General features: G+C 39.1%; 1 pseudogene; it reads right to left on the bottom strand.

Moving 5' to 3' along the window:
* Positions 1-13,371, bottom strand: part of LOC124995913 — a 253,119-nt pseudogene extending 239,748 nt beyond the window's left edge.
* Between the last annotated feature and the right edge of the window lie 178 nt (positions 13,372-13,549).

Below are 13,549 nucleotides of genomic sequence, written 5' to 3'. Positions count from 1 at the left end.
GTTGGCCCTGAGTGTTAGCTCTGAGATAGGCTGGAGAATTGTCCATGGTGGACCCCACCTCTCATCCAATGACAGCTGGGATAGACTCCAGCAACCCCCGCGACACTAGTGAGGATAAGTGATAGTTGAAGATTATTCCCTTTGTCTTATCAGAAGAATCAAACACCATTAAAGTTAAAGAAGACGAAATGAATGTCTTTGAACTAAATTCACATCAGATCCCATTTTAAGTTGAGAACACTAATGTTTCTGTTTCTACTCAGATTTCTCATCTTGGCGACTAGCGGCAAGTTTGTGTCAACTGGACAGATTCAGCTCATATCTTTCCAGAGATATGGAAAGAAAAGTCAGAGACAGAACCATGACATTCACTGACTCTCTTTCTCCTGAAGGTGGTGCTATGACCATCCCTGAACGTGGCCTCATAAATACATTCAATACTCTGACTCCTGTCAAACATGTTCAGCAACATTAGCCAACGTGGATGTGAATTATGTCAACGTCCTGTTTTTTTGGGGAACTCTAAAGTGTGAGGTGATGTAACGTCCAGACCGTGTGACAGAGACTCAGGTTTTTAAGACATTTTTAACCATTTAACCATTTTCAACCATGATTTTGAACCATCTAGCAAAATGGCCGACGTGCTGTTGGTTTCAGTGAATCTTAGCAGGACACATGTGTGCATGGAATTTCATGGCCATGAATAAAATGTAGTTCATGGGGCTTTTATTCATTTATTTATTTCAACCTGTTTGTAAATGCAGCAAAATGACGACATTTTCACCAGAAATTGCAGAATCTCAGAATCAAAATCATCTTTTTGGCCACGTATGTTTGGACATATGAGGAAGTTGTTGTGGTGGTTGGGACAATAAACATGAGACAGAATCTCCTGAACTGTCCTGATTGTTTAAGCGTGTTAAGTCTGAGTATATTCAGGAAACAAAGAAAGACATAAACACACTATGCTTCATTTGGACCAATTTCTTTCTGATTATTTTTATTACAATTTGTGTTGAACTCATTGTGTGTCTCTGTTGTGTTGGATGACATTTGGTACAAGAGCTGAATTTGTCTTTAACTGCTGAATGTGTTTGTTCCTGTTTATTTTGTGTTAACAGCATCAGTCTCTAGCCTGAGAATTTATACGTATCCACTCCATTAAACACAAGAGGAACTTCTCACTTCTTTCAAGAATAAAACTACACAGACAACTTTTGTTTTGTGTGTGTGGGTCATGGTTCAGTCCTGTATCCTTAATCCTCATCCACTACCGGTACCAGGGTCTGTATCCTCACCCCAGAGTTACATACAAACAATATAAATAATAACCAAACATAGAGAAATTGAAGTTTTAAGTTTTTATTTTAATATTGTATATAATATATTTAAGTGCACTGTTTATCACACACACCAGTCATTAAATGGAAGAGTATATCTTTGTTTATTCAATTGTAATAACATTTAAGCTTCTCATGCTAAATGTGAAAAATCTGTATCATTATCTAGTTCAAAAATGATCATATGTCTTTATTATATAAATATTTACAGTCCAACGTGTCAAAAAACAAAGGTAAAGCACTCACATATTAATTCTGTCAGATTTTAACAACATAAAACACTGACGTCATCCTGTAAAAGTCTTTAAACAAACCAACGTTCACATCAAACTTGACTAATCCAATAAAATGGAGCCAAGTGTTTCCAGAGACTTTCTCTGCAGTGTGTGGTTTCTGCAGGAAGATCTGAGTCGTGCTGTTTCTCATCTATAATGTTGCTGTTTGCTGGATTACTGAACTTTATTGAAGGAGTTCAACAGGGAACTATTTCACTGCAGAGAGACATGGACTCTGTCTCCAGACTCCCAGGACTCCAGGTCCATCCACACCAGGTCACCAAGTTTAGCATAACGCAGCTTACAGTCATGACGACATAACTGTAAATGTAGTAAATCCAAAGGTCACAGAGTCACAGTCAGAAAATAATAATTAGAAAAACTGAAGGAAAAGTAAGAAAATGGAAAATATAACAACATCAATGAAACATTTACAAAGACTCACCTTAACTTCCTTTTTAGTCTTGACTTCCATTGTTGGTTGAAATGTGTATGTGATGGGTTCTCTATTGTTGATCTGGACTTTTAACTGACGTCCTCCCAGTGGTTTGTCCTGCAGGACGGAAATGAAACACAAGAAGAAGAATGAGACACAGAGACAGGAACAAATGAATGTTGGTGTCTATTAAACCTGTTGAATCAATATTTTCTATGAAAAGAAATGACTCTTAAATCAACATCACCTGATTAGACATGTTTCTCAGACTGATAAACTTGTAGTCCTCATTAACCACCACTTCGATGTCTCCTGACGTTTCCAGACTGTCTGAGCTGCTGCTGTTCTGTGTTTGTTCAGGTTTGGGAGGAGACGACATCCACAGATTAGTCCTTTCACATCAGTCAGCTTCATGTTCTATCTCTCAATCATTCAGAGAACTTTTCATCATTAAACATAAATGTGATGAGGAGGTAGGACCTAGAACATGAGGAGCTTTAGAAACCAATCAAAGACAGACAGACAATGACAAGTCTTTCTGCTCTTAGTTAACATCATGTTTCTATCGTCCACATGAGGGAGAGAGAGAGAAAATGAGATTAAATACATGTATATACATTAATTACAATTCAATCATTAATTAATTCTGATAATAAATGAGTTGTGTTTGACAAAGAGAGTTTAAAAGCTGCCTTTCTAGTCTTAGTCCACATCCATGTATTCTTCTATGTAAAAAGAAGTAAAATAAATAAATAAATAAAAATGAAAGTTGACATTTTTTTCATGACTAACATATCCATCATTATTTAACCTCACCTGTGAATTTCCAGCTTCTCTTCCTCCTCTTCCAGCTTCTCCTCCTCCATCTCCTCGAGCCCCTCTACTGTTTGCATCCTGACAAAAATATGTTGATGCGACATATGAACAGATTAGGGATGAATGATCATAGAGTTTGATGGTGAAGTTATTGCCTGAGCAAAAAAAGGTTTTTCCTTCACACAATTATTACATGTGATTCATTCGCCCCAAAATGTGGATGCACAAAATCACATGATCATCTAGAATCTGAGGTTTTATTGTATTGTCACCACAGATTTTCTTTATTTGTTTTTTTTAAACAGTTGCTCTCTTGCACAGAAACACATGACAATAAGAATAATTTTTTTTTAAAAAGTATATCTTTTTGGACTTAAATATTTTCTTTTATTCAATATCTGTATTAAGAAATATTGAAAAGAAGGGAAGGAGGAGGAGGATCCTAGGGGCCCAGAGAGGCCCTAAAAAAATGATAATACTGACAAAGTATAATATGACACTAAGTTATTAACTTACTTAAAATCACAAATATATTTTATTTATAATGTATTGGTAACGATAACTTTATTTTGGAATAATATTTATGTAAAATGGTCCGACTGGATCAGCAGCAGTTTGTCAGCGACAGCACCACAGCGGGTAAGAAGGCAGAGAAGGTAATATGTCTCTAAAAACAAAAAGAAAGAGAGGAAAAGGAGTCAAAGGGTCGACAGTACGTCACCCATTACTTCAAAACGCGAGGTGGGTTTGTTAGTGGTTCAGGTGGTTTTGGGACCAAAACAGTTTTTTGTACCAGGCTGTAAACATGTTTAATGATGCTGTAAAGTCTGGCTTTTTAACATGGGGGTCTATGGGGATTTGCTCCCTTTTGCAACCAGCCTCAAGTGGCCACTCGATGAACTGCAGTTTTTTGCACTTCTGCATTGGCTTCGACACTCAGACCTGATTCATACACACAACTAGCAGAGGTACCATAATCATTATTTGACTAAACACAGAGGACAGCGGTTGTATTGAATTTGATAGTGATTACACAGTAGCGGTTAAATATACGTCCCTAGCATTCCTACCCAATTCTACGCCCTGGGTTCTTTTATTTCTTCTTAATTTTTTCTCTTTTTTTTTTTCAAGATGGTGGCATACTAGTAGCCGGGTCATTGTATAATTAGCGGTACATGTCATGTCCATTGGCTGTATTTTTCAATTTTACTCACTGTTCACTCAAAGCCATGATCAATCGGGGCACAAAAGAAGTCAGAAAATGCATATATTATGTTGGAATTTGTTGTTTTCTTGCTGTCCAATTTGACAAACTTCAGGTTTTGCTCTTGAGATTAATACTAAATTACTAAATATATTAATATGTGCCCACGGAGTAGATTAACTGATAGTCAACTGTGTTTCCAACATATCCATGTGAATTTGCTTTAGATGTTACATTTACGAATCTTATGAAGATAAAGTGTGATCAAGGTCTTAATGTGACAGGTTTGACGTCTGCACTTGGCACAAGGCGCTAAAAATGTCAACACAATCTATTGTTGGAATGTTTTTTAATCTGTTCAGTTGAATTCATCAGCCTAGACTCTTTAATTCAATCAATAAGTAATTCATAATAACTCTTGTTCTGTCCAGTGAACTGTGTTACTTTGTCAACTGAATTACATGTTACAAAATTAAAATGTTATACAATCAGCTGATGACTCAGTTGACCTCTGTAGTATATTATCTTCTTGTTTTTCCCTTCTGTCCCTTTTCCTGTTTTTGGGGGTTTGCATGGTGTGTTTAAAGTTTAAAGGGATGTGAAACTAACTCTCTTTGTTTATGAATGGGGGTTCTTGGGGATGAGCATCATGTATAAGGAGACTGTTGAAGCTGACTGTTCTGGGACTTGATCGTGAATGGTTTGCTATGACTTTTATAAGGGATTGATGAAACGGGGTGAGAATAAACGACAAAAACGCAACAGATTTTTCCCATAGGAATGAATGGAAAAGCCAGAAAAAAGCACCAACGTTCCAAAATCGCCTCGCTCGCTTTGCTGAATGATTACTCGGCCATGCTTTGGAGTAGAGAAATTCTGAAAAGTTTGTACGAGGCACGACAAGTGTAGCTTTCTTTTCCACAAAACGGCGTTTCTGTACCTGCTACGGTTTGGTCGCAGTCGCAGTTTACGTTTGGGTGAAAAAAGCTGAAAAATATGGTTTAACATGGGACCCTATGGCCGCACTCTAATCGCACTCTAGCCAGAGGATTTTACTGTTTTAACTGAAATAAAGTGGTTCAAAGTTGTCTGACAGCCACAAATTTGGAGCTACAGAAATAAAAATTACATAAAAACGTAGGAATTTTTGTTGGCTTTCCGATGGTGCATCTCTGATTGGTGTAAGTCCTACGGTTTGGACTCCAGGCTCTTCTGAGCGAGGAGTGCGACCAACATCCCGCCCATCCGCTCCCATGTTAAATAAAGGTCAGATTTGGGGTGAAAAACAGCAACGCGAGGTGTTCTCTCTCTCGTCACAGCGGCCACAGTTTTCCCTGTACGTGCGTGGAACCAACATTAAATCAAAGAGGACCCTCGTCTGACGCTCACAATGCGTTCATTTTCCCCGTACGACCTATCATTGGGGAGTTATGAACATTTGTTCGGAGGCCAAATCCTAGGGTACAGAGATAGCTACCCCCCACTTACATAAGAACTAAAGTTCTTATATAAGCTGTGAGAGAGCAGGGGAGGGGCCGTAACCATGGTTACAGAGGAGGAGGGAGGAGCTCATAGTGACAGCATCATATAGGGAGGAGGGGCTAATTAACAGCAGGTGTGTACCTGCTCATCATGTTTGCTGCAGTACCTAAGGAGGGAGACTTTCATTAACACAACAGCTGTGTACCTGCTGACATCATAATGGAACACTAAGTCACTCACACCGCCATATCATTATGACCACCTTAGACATGGACAGAGATGGTGAAGGAGATTCATCTGAGGTTTTGACATTGTTCTTTCTTGTAATAAACCTTTTTTAAATGCAAGATAAGACTTATCAGCGGTGATCACTTCTTCCTTCAGCACATCAATATACAACACTTCCTCTGGTATAGGCCATTTTGTCCATGGTTCTGGTTTGATGTTAAAACCCAGGAGGAAGTCTTCAAACACTCTGTGTTATATTATTGGTGAGAATTATAAAATGAATGGCCTCTTTAGCAGTCAAACTATTGCAGACACAATATGTGACATGGATCAAATAATCTTTGAAGTTTGACTTGCAAAAATGTTCTACTGAATCAAACCTGCATGTCTTCTGAATCCCAGCTGACAGAGCAACGTAGGGCCTACGTCGTAGGCTATGGTAGGTCAGTGTGTGTTCTGTGGAAAGCTGAGCTCGCTCTCTCCCGAGGAATTCCCATTAACATCTGGCTCAGTGCAAAAAACAAGCTAAACCTGCCTCTCTCCCTCTCATTCACATTTTTCCTTCTTCTTTGTTTGTGAAATTTCATCTGAAACGTTACAGAGGGGCACAGCGCCTGTTTACCGGAGCACGTGCCCTGGCGACGCGCATGGGTAGATGGGTCCCTCCACGTTGAGTCAAAAGTCAAAAATAAGTCAAAGCCAAAGAAACTGACACCTGTAGGAAAAGAGGAGCAGTGTGTTCTTTCCTGCTGAGGAGTGGAAAATCCTCAAAACTGACACCAGGTGATGAACTGACTGAAGACACCTGCAGCTTGTCAGGAACACTCTGCACTTCAGAGTGGCTTCAGACAACAAGGGACAAACCACTGTTCAGCATGGGTTGGACATGAAGAAGCTACTGGTATGAACTGAAGTTATACTAATTAAATTTATAATTGATTTGTATGGAATTATATTGATGATAAATGTTTTTGTTACTAACAGCAGATGTAGTTTGGGTTTCATTATTAGGACAGATTGATGTATTCATGCAGCAGTGAAGGTAATTAAATTACATGAAGATTAAAAACAGTGAATATTCTGCCCTTTAAAAAGTTAAGTTAAAGTTAGAATATTTTAATAAATTGGTAAAAACTTTTAAAAGCTTGTAAGACATTTATTAGAGAGTGATGACGGCTGCACATTTCTGTTTCTGTATGAAGGTTTTCACCCCTATATTTCCTCCAGTAATGAATAAAAATTGAGAAGAAGGAAGGAGTTGTCCTATTGCATCCATTACAGTTGGCCAGGCCATTTTTCAAATATGGGCAGAAGCGAAGCAAAGCACAAGGGGAACAGGGTCCCCAACCAGAGCCTCGTGTTCGCCCCCTGCTGTCAGTGTTCACGATGGCTCCTGAAGGCCAGGAAGGTTCCTCTGCCTGCTCTTCCCATACAAGCATGTGGAAGAGCAGGGGTCCCAGAACAGAACCATTCCACCAAAGATAACGTGCAAATAAAGTTTAATTTTGACAAAGTGATTCTGACTGAACCTCATGTTCTGACATGAAGAAGAAGATGCTGCTTGGAGGTGAAGTGCTTCAAGCCTACTCTCCTCAGCATCATCATGTGACATTAAGATTCTTTCTTCACCAGCCACTGTGACTATTTTTTCCCCAAAGTTACTACCCACTCAGCATTTTCACACAAATCTTTCACAAGATTTTGTTGCCAGGAAATTATGTTTAATGTGAAGGTTAAAGGTGTCTGTGGTGAGCTAAATGTGTGTGATTGCTGAATGTCTCTACTGTTGTTAACAGTGAGAATTTCTCCACTGTAGGATGAATGAAGGTGTATCTTAAGAAGAACCAAATAAAATATTTGTGGTTCATGGGATCAGTTAAAAAGTCAAACATCCATGTGTCCTTAGTCATGTTTCTAATGTGAACCTCAGACCTGAGATCTGACTCTAAGTTTTTTCCCAGTTCTTCCAGTTTCCTGCTGAGTTTCTGTCTCTGGTTTCAGAACCAATGAGCAACACTTCAGTTTTAGAACCATCTCTGCTGTCCACAATCTGATAGAAAATAGAAAAATGATTTGATGATTCTCAGGAGAAATAGACAAACCTCAGTCTCCAGTTTCCTCTTCAGTGTCTCCACTTCTTTCTCAGCTCTTTCTCTTTTCTTCTCCTCCTTTTTGAGCTTCTTCTCCCACTGAGAGTGAAGTCACATAAAGAGACATGATGAGAAACATTTACTTTGATTGAGGAACATGACAAACTGATTTGGTTCTAAACTACTTCCTTATTATGGAATTAAAAGATGTGTATTCAACATGAACCTCTGTTTCCAGCTCCTTTATATTGTCCTTTAAGTTTTTCCAGGAGAGAGAAGACAGAAAGAGGAGATGAGATTAACAACAGACCTCCTTCATGAATGTTCTTTTCTCTTTTCTTCTCATTCAAAGCAGTCAGAGGTGAAAGAAGAAAATCCTACATGGATACATAGGTCTGACCAGGATACTTGAACTCCTTCACTTGGGCCACAAACTTAAACCACAGACATTTTTCTTCTTCATCCTCATGAAATCAATTTATTTTTGTAGCATCATTATCAATATTTAACAGCATCACCAGCCAGTAGACTTTAGTATTGATATTTAAAAAGAAAACTGAAGACCTGCCTTTACAGTTTGACTTTGAACTGAGTCTTAACTATTTATTCATTTATTTGATTATTTTACTGTTTTAGTAGTTGGTCTTTTTATTCTCTTGTTAAAGTAATTTTATCACATTTTCTTGCCTTTTACTATCTTCATTTTTTTTTATCAGATCTTTTCTCTTTGTCCTCTCCTGTTTTCTTCTATTTCTACTAATGTGTAGTTTTTATTTCTTGACTGGTTCTTTCTTCCTGTTGTTGGTTTTCTCAGTCTCTGGTGTTTCCTCTCCTACCATAGAGTTTCCACAGTTCTAGCTCTTCTTTTAATGAATGCTGTTCTTATTCACACATTATTAAGGTGTGTGTCTGTGGTGGTGATAAACTCTTTGTGCTACATTTTGTATGTAAAGTAATTAACATGTGATTGATGGTTTATTGATCAGTGTGTACTGGCTCTAACGTGCCTCTGGCTCTTTAATTGTGATATGTACCTGTTTGCATCATTGACCCTGTGTGTGTATAGGTGTGTATATGTATATGAATGTATACATGTATGTGTATGTATTATGATTTATTCTCTCTCATCACATGTATTTAGTCTTTATTCTATGTCTGCAGCGCCATCTATGGGTGAGACATGGTATTTTTACCTGTGGTTCCTCAGCTTGTTCACCAGGTGTGTGATTACCTGATCTACTGAAGACGATTCCATGCTCAGAGTTAAACCCTGAACAAGACGCATGGGTTGTATCTCAGTGTGTCCCACTGATGTTTTAAACATTTCATCATGAAATAACCATCTCAATAAAGGCTAGAAGGAGATATACAATTAGATTTAAATGTCTTTTTGATCTCGTCTGTTTCTATTTGTCCATGTCAGACTGGTTTAGTTGATCTGAAGGAGGTATTGATATGAAGAATCTACTTTGAATGATGTGTGTGAATAAACTACTTCTCTCTCCATGTCTATGAGCTTGTTCTTCACCTCATCTTTTATCTCCGCCATCTCTTTGTTTCTGGTCTCCAGCTCTTTGTTTCTGGTCTCCATCTCCTCCTGCAGCTTCTTCTTCTCCTCCTTTAGTTCATTGACCTGAGAGGAGGAGAAAACCTGCAGTTGTATCATTTCACCATTAGATGGAGCAAAGACACAGTTGTGCTGATCACAGATGAGTCCTCAATAACACAATGATAGTGTTTGTGTGTGTGTCTCTACATGTTTCTCCATCTCTTCAGTCTTGTTCTTCAGTTCTTCTTTGGTTTTCTGCAGCTCTTCTTCAATCTTCTCATATTTCTCTGTCAGCTATCAGACAGACAGATGGATGATGATCAGTCAGCAGGTTTACTGATCAAACTTTCTTCAAACTGATCAATCTAAACCTTTAATCTTTTACTTCTTGTCTCTTACATTTTTAGTTTCTCCTAAAAGTTTCTCCTTCTCAGCTTCATCTTTGGATCTTTTCTTGGTTTCTGTGTAAAATCAAAGCAGCTGAATTCAACTAGAAAAGACGTTTGCTGGTGTTTTACATCATTAATGTGGAGACTCATCTGTAACTTACTGGTTCTATTTTGTCTCCACACAAAGAAGACACCTGCTAAAATAACCATGATGCTAACAGCTAAGCTAACAGCCACACCAGTGATGACAGGAACAACACAACTGGACGAGGACAAGAAGAAATCATCTGAAATGAAAACACACAGAGTTACATGACATTTCTACACAATCACACACAAACTGTGTCAAACTAAAATCATGTCATGGTCCGTTCTCTAAGCGTGTTCTACCTGGAACATGTATGTGAGCCTCTCTGGTCTGGTGGGTGTTGTTCTGTTGGACTCTACAGGTGAAGCTGTTGTTGTGTCTCTTGTCCACAGTCACTCTGCTGCTGACAGTATAGAGGTCATCAGGACCTCTGACTGTCTCTGGAGGTCCAACAGAGAGCAGGTTTCCCTCAGCGTCCAGCCACAACACCTCAGGCTCTGGATACCAGCCTCTGGATTCACACTGTAACACCACTCCTCCTCTGTCTCTGTCCATCCCTGATAAACTGATGACGTGTGAGGAGACAGGAGCTGATGCTGAACACAAGGAAGAAGAAATGTGGCTTTTAGGTTTGTATATTAAACAGAAACATTTATTTTCTTCTTATGCCCGACACAATTACCAGTGGTTCTCTGTCATGTGTTTTATATAACTTTTATTACTTAGCCTTTCTAACAACACCCTCCAATAGATAGATAGAACTTGTTTCACATGATGGTGATGGCAGTGTCTTTTGTCATCTGGTGGTCATTGTGTTCAACCCAATTCCATTGAAACATGGGGGCGCTAATGTCCTGGTTTGGGCCTGTTCTGCTGCATCTGCTCATCATTGATGGACCAATGAACTGTGAATTCTACCAGTGAATTCTAAAAGAAAATGTCAGGACATGAGTCCATGAGCTGAATGTGGAGAGAAGAGGGTCTCTTTACATTGATTTTATGTTCCCTGGTTACATATTAGATTATATATGGTCACTCTTTAAATCAACACTTCAGATTAAGGAATTCAGGTCATGCAATATGTCTGTGAAGGTTCTCAGTCATCCAGGTCATGGTAATCCAAAAGGCGTTGAATAAGGTCAGCTGGACTTGTAGAATTTCTTGAAGACGTTTCCTATTCATAGGATAAGTTAGCCTAGGCACACAGCTTTCCCCCTTTCAAGGGCAGGTAAGTATCAGCCATTATGGTAATTAGTGACCCCAGTTTCTGGTCAAGCAAGTTCCTGGTGGGTGTACCCACAGAGTTTTTTCCTATTTAAACCTCAATTTCCCACTAGTTTATCAGAACTGAAGAAGCCACTCGGATGAAACGTCTTCAAGAAATTCTACAAGTCCAGCTGACCTTATTCAACGCCTTTTGGATCAGGTCATGCAATAATATCAAAACTGCAAACAAAGGTTTTAAGAGATAATTAGTTCTTTACATGGTTATGAACAGAAGAGTAACCCTCCCCAGAAATGTAACAAAGTGCTGTGGTTCGTGGACAACCTGCTCTACCGTGGACAATCCACTGGGCCACAACCACCCCAACCAACCTCCTGGAAGAACCCCAAACATAAAAGCACTTTGAACACATCACGTTTCACTCACCTACAACAAGCTGAACGGTGGCGTCTCGGTCCAACGCTGGAACAAAGCACCTGTACGTCCCCTGGTCTGACAGTGTCACTGAGGACAGCTTCAGTGAGATGTTTCCCTGCTTCAGTTCGTGGGTGAACAGAGATGTTCTGCTGCGGAAGGATGGGTGTTTTTTAGACTGCAGATCCTGGGCGTCACGCCACACCAGGACGAACCTGGGGTCCAGATCAGGTCTGGACCACTCCACAGTTATGCTGGAGGCGTCGATGGCGGGCTGAAGGTGACACGGCAACACGACGTCAGCACCAACGAGAGCCACGATTGGTTGAGACGGACCAACCACATCAGACTGACCTGGAAAAGAAAAAGTCTGTCATGTTTGGAAGGTAGGGTTCATTTAAACTATCAGAGAGCTAGTGATGTGTTGGATTTACCTCTGCATGAGTGGATCAGAGAGAGGACCATAAGGTAAGTGAACGCACCACGGGGTCTGAGCTCCTCTCCAACCATCCTGGAAATTTAAAAATATAAAATAAATGTTGTCATTAACATGGTTATACGAGCTACAGGACGTTTCCCACTTTGATTCATTTCAGTGGGTTAGTTTTGGATCATAACCACCCCCTCCTCCATCTCAGACACTAGATTTGTTTTCTGCTCCATTTTTCTTTAGAGGTCCAACAGAGACCTTGACCTCATCATAGTCTAACTGAGCACAAACCACCTGAGGAGTGGCTCCAGAAAGTGTTCCAGTCTTTCTGTCCTTCGAGGAAATAAAACATACTTATTACAACTCCTGATCAAAATCTTAAGGCTGGTTACAAAATTGCAAGAATTTGTTTTTTGCACTGTTGGATCTTAAGATGGTTCTAAGTAGAGCTTCAAAATGCAAAAAGAAGAAATGGGAGCAAGAGAGCACACAATTTGAGTGGGCAATTTATTGAAAACAACAACAAGATTAGGATTAAGAATTCTATGAAACAAACATAACATGAGTATTCTGGGATTAAAGTGTCAAGAATAAATGGGAGAATTCTGAGAAAATAGAGAGAAGTTCAACATTCTGGGATTAAAGTAAGAGTGAACTGAGAGATGAAGAATTTTGTTAAACAATTTAAAGTCAGGATCCTCAATATATAGATATAGATAGATTATGAGAATTATGAGAAAATAGTCCTAAACAGAATTTTCAAATGACAGATTCAGTCTGTGGCTTTGAAACGTCACTGCGCCCCCTACTGTTGCTCCACCCACACCATACCCGGGACCTCTGGTCCAGATTAAACCAAATTAACCTTCTCGTTTATTTATATATTTTTTATTGTTATTTATTTATTTATTTATTCTATTTTTATTTTATAACATTAGGAGCACAGACGTCTCTCCTCCACCGTCACTGAACATTTTAACGACGGTTCATTTTAGTTTCACTTTCACCTGCATCAACAAAAGGAAAAAATAACTAAATAAAATGATCCACATCGTGATTGGAACATTTAGAAGATCGATAATGAAACGTGATTATTTAGATTATTACACATCTGGACCTGTTGTTTGATTTTTATTTCAGTTTTCACTGTGACTCTAAACATTAACGTGAAGAGGTCAAGTGTGATAAAGGTGATAAAACACGTCTCTGTCCGCCTCTCTCAAACGCACCTTTTCACTTTAAACGAACATTAAAACATTTTAAAGTTTGACATAAACTCGAGTCAAATACACGACGAAGAACGACGGACTTTTATGAAAACGTACCTGCTGCCTTCCTCTGGGAGTGTCCGTTCAAAGTTCACAGAAGAGTCACCTGGATTACCTGGAGGAGGCGGTGCGTTCATGTTCCCTCGGAAATAAGTAAAGCAGAAGAGTGAAAGACTGTGAATGTCTAAGAACTAAGAAAGACAGTTTTACATTTGATATTTCTGCTCTGCATCGAACCACCCGTCCACCCTCTATCTATCTGTATGCATCCTGGCTCTGTTAAACATTTGACTTTTGGGATTTCTCATTCTGTTT

The sequence above is a fragment of the Mugil cephalus genome, chromosome 1 (assembly GCF_022458985.1).
Source record: "Mugil cephalus isolate CIBA_MC_2020 chromosome 1, CIBA_Mcephalus_1.1, whole genome shotgun sequence".
In the NCBI taxonomy this organism is placed as follows: domain Eukaryota; kingdom Metazoa; phylum Chordata; class Actinopteri; order Mugiliformes; family Mugilidae; genus Mugil; species Mugil cephalus.
The sequence above is the reverse complement of the archived record's forward strand: the minus strand, read 5'-3'. Positions and strand labels throughout refer to the sequence as shown.